The sequence below is a fragment of the Acinonyx jubatus genome, chromosome B4 (genome assembly GCF_027475565.1).
Source record: "Acinonyx jubatus isolate Ajub_Pintada_27869175 chromosome B4, VMU_Ajub_asm_v1.0, whole genome shotgun sequence".
Classification (NCBI taxonomy): Eukaryota; Metazoa; Chordata; class Mammalia; order Carnivora; family Felidae; genus Acinonyx; species Acinonyx jubatus.
In genome coordinates this window covers 106,608,396-106,614,643 of record NC_069387.1, presented here as the reverse complement: position 1 = coordinate 106,614,643, position 6,248 = coordinate 106,608,396, and the positions used below count along the sequence as shown (strand labels likewise).

General features: G+C 34.0%; 1 protein-coding gene across 13 annotated transcripts in view; it reads left to right on the top strand.

Moving 5' to 3' along the window:
• MGAT4C (MGAT4 family member C) overlaps positions 1-6,248 on the top strand; it is a 720,391-nt gene that overhangs the window by 495,450 nt on the left and 218,693 nt on the right. The gene's annotated exons all lie outside the window — the stretch shown is intronic.

The window sequence follows — 6,248 nt, the reverse complement described above, 5'->3', positions numbered from 1 at the left end:
CTACTTTGTATTTACATTTGCCATTTTTCATCTAAGAACATGATGATAGCAAATACTTTTAAGGAACAGTGTGGGAATTATTTTTTCTGGAATTAAGAGATGTTAAAAGCATTGATTGCATTAAGTGCTTTTGAATGTAATAGCAAAATACTGTTTTATGGATTTGTGGAATATTTAAACTCTGACAATAAAGCTTTCAATTATTCACTAATCTATTAGTAGTGATATTTACACCTGAGGATCCTTACACTATTATAGCAACACAAATTTATGTAGAGCTGTTGACTTGTTGTAGATCTAGGAGACTGAATCTGACAGAGATCCTAAAACATTAGATACAATAAAAGCTTTTAATTGACTGGAAATGTGCATATGCTACGAAAGGAAGAATTCAAAAACACTTTTAACTCCTCAAATATTGTCTGTGAGCACAGTGTAAAGTAGCAGACCTTTGTCATTTTAGAGTGGAATGAAGTTATTTATCAAAGACACAGACACGTGTAAATAGCTGGCACTTAATTTAGCACATTCTTTTATTTTAATACTATCACCATCTCTTCTAGGGTAATAAAACTTTTGACTAATGACTTATCCATCAGGCTCCAGTATACTCGTGCTTTGCAGATTTATTTTTACTCTACTTTACCATAGAATATGTCTGCCTGTGCAAGCCAGTAATTTGGATAACTCGGAATCAGGATTTGGAGGTGCTCAAGTTGTACTTCAAGACAGCAGGGATTTCTCAGCTGTGTCACACTTCTGTCTCTCCTACTAGCCCGGTCCTGTTTGGCAGTACTTGGCATTACTGTTGCTCGAATTGTCTCTTTCAGTCAATCAGGTCTGAACAAACTGACTTTATAGAAAATGTCAGATGTGTATTAATGGAATCAAAAGCACTGAGCCTATTGTCTCATGCAAAACAGCGTATTATCCACCAAATCCCACAAGCTTAAATTTTTCACAGGGAGGCTTAGGTTGTGTATTCTGTGAATTTCAAAATCTAAAAGTGGGAATCCAGAAGTTTTGATAATGTGAATGTGAAAGCATAACGATTCACCACTTTGAAATGAGTTTTTTCCCTTAAGTACTTTAAAGTAGAGTTGAATAACCCAAAGGTCCTGATTGTCATTTTCACAGGTGATCAATCTTGACTAGAGGAAAACATTTGTTTCCTAATAATTAATTCTCTAAAAATCTATTTATATCATTCTGTCAGCAATGAAGAAAAATCTTACTCAGCCAATGAACAGTCTAGACATTTAGAATTGTACTTTCTGCTGAATGCTTCTCTTGGTATTACTGTCTGTAATGACAAATACACTGCTTTGGTAGTTAGAATCACTCATTTACTTGTTTTCCTCTGAATGACTTTGTACAACATGGATGTGCATGATATGATCTACCTGATTGGTTAACTTTTTGACAGAAAGGTTTCGTTTTTTATTTTATTTTATTTTTTTAAAGAGAGGGCATCAATGGGATCATAGCCATTTCCCATGCCACAAACTCCCTGGGAAGAACTCTTAGTATAGGAAGCCACGGGTGGAAAATGTATGATGGTGCACATATTGCTGTGTTCCTTGTCTCCTTTTTAACATATATGTCCTTTGTCCAAGTTAAGTAATCATCTTTTTGTTTCTTTTGCATTTTTCTTCTCTATATTATCTTATCCAGTTCTTTGTTTGTGGTGTACCAAGTTACATGTTAATTAAGTGACAGATTTTGCAGGTCTTAAGAGGTGGGAACAGTGCACAGATATAAAAGGTTTCTATTACCTTTTCTGAAGTTCTCTGCATTTCCCAGAGGCTGAAGGTGTTATATGTATTGTTTTCTTTTGAAAGTGGTTCTTCAAATTATATTATTACCTATTCCAAAGTAATATTCTTTTTTTTCCTCTTATATGCCTTAATCCTCTCCTGGAAATTAGTTTATTTAAGCACCTTCATTAGCTTCGTTTAATTATTGAATACATGGATACCATTTAGTTGTCTGCTTTCTTAATTCAAGTACTTGGATATATCATGAATTCTTTGCTTGTCTTAGAAGCTCTGGACCTCCATGGCCAACTTTTTAGTTACTACAAAAAATATAGTAACCATGATGTCATCTTAACTTGGATTTGTATTAGTATGCAAATTCATGGATATTTACATGTAGATTTTATGTACATGAACAGGTTTATATACACTTTAAAATGTTTAAAGTGTTTTCATGGACATAATATTCATTTTCAAAAATTGTTCTGTGATAAAGTAATTTATATTATGCTTCAAAGAAATAGAGACTAATAGTTTTTTTTTTTAATATTTCTTCATTTTTGAGAGACAGAGACACAGAGCATAAGTAGGGGAGGGGGCAGAGAGAGAGGGAGACACAGAATCTGAAGCAGGCTCTAGGCTCTGATCTATCAGCACAGAGCCCGATGTGGGACTCAAACTCATAAACAGTGAGATTATGACCTGAGCCTACGTCGGAAGCTTAACCAACTGAGCCACCCAGGTGCCTAGAGACTAATAGTTTTTAACTTGTTGCCAAAGATTACCTAGCCAGTAAATCAGTAAATGGGAAAATCAGGACTCAGAAAAGAATTTTCAAATTTAAATGTCCCCAGTCAATCAATCAATCAATCTTCCTCCCTTCCTTCCTCCAGCCTTCCAAATATCTGACTAATTATGTGGCTTGTGTGTTGCTGTAGTTGTTGTTATTGTTGTTGTTGTTTTTGGCTAATCTGTGCCAAGCAGTCATCTAGGTGCTTGGGATTTATTTATAACTGAGCTATATAAAAGTCCTTGTTTTTTTTTTCATGTTATATTATTTTTTAAATCTGTCAGACTCTTATCTTTAAGTTTACTAAAAATATTTAATGTATTTCAAGGTATGGCAGATATAACAACTTACTAGTAAATAAGAAACATGAGTTGTAAATGATGGATTTATTTGCATTTCTTGTGTTTCCATGTATCTTTAAGTTCTCAGGTATATTCTAACATAAAATGAACTCGTAAATACTTCACACTTGGGCATTACAGAAATTTCTATCAATTATTTTATAACTCATACTTGACTTTGAATGTGATCTCTGCAACTTTACAAAAATAAAATGACTACCTTGCAATGGATTACAAAAATCATTTGGGACAAAGTTACCTTGTATCTGTAGTTTACATTCAGGCAATATAGCTTTATATTTATCCTCTATTTTATAATAAAGTCCTTGATTATCATAATACATTGAGTATACAGTTCTTTGGTTTTAGATAGGGTTTAGATAAGAGTATAAGTAGGAGAGTGAGAAATGGATGAAGTTTATTTTCTTTTAATTAAAAAATAACAGTATTTTCCAAATGACAGCAGTTTGTGTTTGAATAAAGCAAACAAGATAACCTGAAGTTTAACATCATTTTTTTTAGTAGTTTGGAATACATTAATAGTGGTTCCCAGGATAGTTGAACTAAAAGTGATATTTACTACCCATTGAATTTATTTGCAGATGCCCAGTGATTTAAAAGAAAAAAAAAGGCCTGAAATCGAACCTCCTCAGAGAAAATCAATCTGTACATAGAACCTATCCGTTGAAGATAAACCATTTTCAGATGGTATCATTTAATTAGCCACTGAGGAGTCTATCTAGTGACATACATATAAATCGTGAAACAATTCAAAATTGCCTGCACACACCTGATTTACCACCAAATATTTTACTTTTGTAATATTGCATAATAATAAAGTGATATCCCTGGACTTAGTCCCTTTACTAATGTGCAATGTGCAATGTGCACATTGAAATGTGCAAAATGAAAGTGCAAAATTAGAATGCAATAATTAAGAGTATGAATTAGCAATATGTCAAGGGATATTAAACTGTGAATGTTTTACCAACAAGTGTTACAAGGTACCGGGTCTTGAATTTAACTAATTCTACCTAACAATATTCCAGAATTAATTTTGATAATGTTTATGATAAATTATGAATTGACATAAGACTGCATTTTTTAAATACAAAATTCTACCAAAAGCAGAAGATTGGTTGTTTGTTCTGTGATACTGATTTCACGGTGAGGAACAGAGCATGGTATAAAGATACCTTGGTCAAAGTCTCTGTTCAGAAGTGACTCTCTACCAATATGCCATGACCTGCTGTAAAACTCTCAGAGGTGTACCATAGCATTTGAATCAATGTGAAAAATATAGTTTTGCTAAAACAGAGAATTCATATTGGTACCGCGAACTCAGATGAAATACTGAGCTGGGTGAAATTTATAATGTGGGGTGAAGCATGATACAATCTGCTGTCATTGGTAGGCTGGTGAGTTCCAACAACTTTTCTCAATTTAAATGTGTCAGACAATGATTTGGGGCGCCTGGGTGGCTCAGTCAGTTAAGTGGCCGACTTCGGCTCAGGTCATGATCTCACGGTCTGTGAGTTTGAGCCCCGCGTCGGGCTCTGTGCTGACAGCTCAGAGCCTGGAGCCTGTTTCGGATTCTGTGTCTCCCTCTCTCTGACCCTCCCCCGTTCATGCTCTGTCTTTCTCTGTCTCAAAAATAAATAAACGTTAAAAAAAATTATAAATGTGTAAGACAATGATCAGATGAACAAACACTTCTACTCCGTAGAGCAATGAATATCATAAGCCTTCAAAGACACTCTTTTGTTAGATTCTGTATTTACCTGCACTATGGTAAGATTATGGTTTCCGGGACCAGACTACCCGAGTACAATTTCTTGCCCCATCCTTTTCAGGCCTTAATTTCTTCATTTAAAAACTGAGAGAAAGAAAAGCAGCCACCTCATAAGATTTTTGTGAGAATTTCATGAGCTAATCTTTTAAGTAATGAGGTCAGTGTCTGTCATAGGGTTTGTGCTCAATCACTGTTGTCTTCTTTTAGTACTCTCATTGACACTTGCTTAGTATTTTATGCATGTGTGTGTTTTAATTGACTTGGGAGTTTCATTGAATCCAACATTTACAAACACAAAACCTTTGAGACATAATCATATTAATTACTCTTTAAAACTTGACACTGACTTCAGGAGATTTTAGTACTAGATATAGCCTTATCACTTACTGCATGTAAGATGTCTGATATGTCATGGAAATCACAGTTTTAACATGAAAAATGAATTAAATTTAAAATGGATTAAACCACTTTTAAGAGCTTTTTCCAGCTTTAAAATTATATGATATGGTATATCATATATATAAATATACATGTATATTTATAATACATATATACACAAATATGTGTATAATTCAAATGAAAAGTTCAATAACTTTACTTTTGCATTTTATCCTAGTTTACTCTGTCATCACCTTTTATTCCATTAGTTTTCATGAGTTGATGGGAGTTTGAAACTTGTAGTTATAAAAGGTTTTATTTGTTCTCATGTATGTAGAGATCAGCACTCTCATGCTTTCCAGTAGTTCATTGTCTCACATGGATGATGATGTGGTGATATAATTAGGCTAAAGTCCTTCTCTAGCTCATGCTGTTCTCTGGCCCTAACATCCTCTGAAAGGCAAATTAAGAGTGTTTTGATTTTAAAATCTGTATGTGTGTGTCTGTGTGGTTTGTTTTGTTTTGTTTTGTTTTGTTTTGTTTTGATGGAGCATCTACCAAATGCCCAAGAGAGATCCAAGAATAAAGGATAAATTATTCTCTTCTCCACAGTTTATAATCTTGTAGAATCAAGGTGCTAATGTATGTGAAAAACCTAAAAGAACAATCATTTTACTATTTTTTTTCACTTCTAAATGGACTGCCTCATTCCACAAATTACTTAAAGCATGGGCACATAGTTATTAAGCATTAAGACATGCCAACAATGGACACAAGCACCAATGCTGGTCTTAAAGGGCTCATGGTCTAGAGGCCAACACAAACTTGAACATAAATAATTAGAACACATTGTGATAAGTTTTATATTAGCAGTAACACAGGGTCCTGAGGTTAACACAGACAAGGAATGACTTATTTTACCTGTAAAAATCAGAAAAGTTATCCAAAAGAAGCTGTCATTTGTCTGAGTTTTTAAAAATGAGTAGGGAATTTCCCAGGTCTAGAATAGTAGAGTGTATTTTAGGCAGAGGTGCCTCCAGGAAATATAAAGCCAAAATGGGAGAAGAAAGCATAGTGTGTTTATGTAAGGACCAATGTTTAGTATGACTGGAGGCAGGGATGAAGGGGAACTAAAAATGAGCAACAAAGTATCAGTACAGATGCTGTAAAAATAACCTGTAGGGACAACC